Genomic DNA, 643 nt, shown 5'->3' with positions numbered 1-643 from the left:
AAAAACAAAAATTGAGGGCCAGCAGGCGATGTAGTGGTTAAGGCACTAAGCTCCCACATAACTGACCACGATTCAAGTCCCAAACCCAGTGGCTTAAAACTCATGCTGGGCGTGTGTGTGTGTGCCCAAAATCCTGAGAAGAGAAAGGAAGGGATTAAGAAATGGCCATCCCAGCTGGGGGGAGGGTGATTTCTCACTTTCTGTCTCTGTGTGGCAAGCACATGCACCCTATAGCAAAAATCTCTCAAAATATATCCCTTTAACCAGTATTTCCTCTTATTCTGGTACAGAAACTCTTTCCAGAGGACAGAGGACATTCCATGCAGTTGATGTGGCTAGTATACACACACACGCACATGCACACGCACGCACACGGAAAGATTTAAATTCAGGAGATCTGAGGGCTATGGGATGTTCCTTTTGCAGAGCAGCCAGCACTGTCAGAGGTGTCCCAAAAACATGGAACATTAGGTTTTAAATTAAGGTCACACTGTTGTCTTGACACACAACTCAACTCTCCAAGGTGCTGACTTTGTTACAGAATTATATAGACCCTATTCTCAGGGGCTTTGAGCCTCTTTCCAGCCCCCACACTTCTTCCACTGCTCCTCACCTGGTCCCATGTCCTATTCATGCGGCCTGC

The 643-nt window shown here is 46.8% G+C and overlaps 1 protein-coding gene across 1 annotated transcript in view; it reads right to left on the bottom strand.

The window, feature by feature from the left end:
* The window catches only part of EPB41L1 (erythrocyte membrane protein band 4.1 like 1), a 186781-nt gene that overhangs the window by 185449 nt on the left and 689 nt on the right, over positions 1-643 (bottom strand). The gene's annotated exons all lie outside the window — the stretch shown is intronic.

Source organism: Tupaia chinensis, unplaced genomic scaffold, assembly GCF_000334495.1.
Source record: "Tupaia chinensis unplaced genomic scaffold, TupChi_1.0 Scaffold000115_1, whole genome shotgun sequence".
Classification (NCBI taxonomy): domain Eukaryota; kingdom Metazoa; phylum Chordata; class Mammalia; order Scandentia; family Tupaiidae; genus Tupaia; species Tupaia belangeri.
This window is presented reverse-complemented; position numbering and strand designations above follow the sequence as displayed.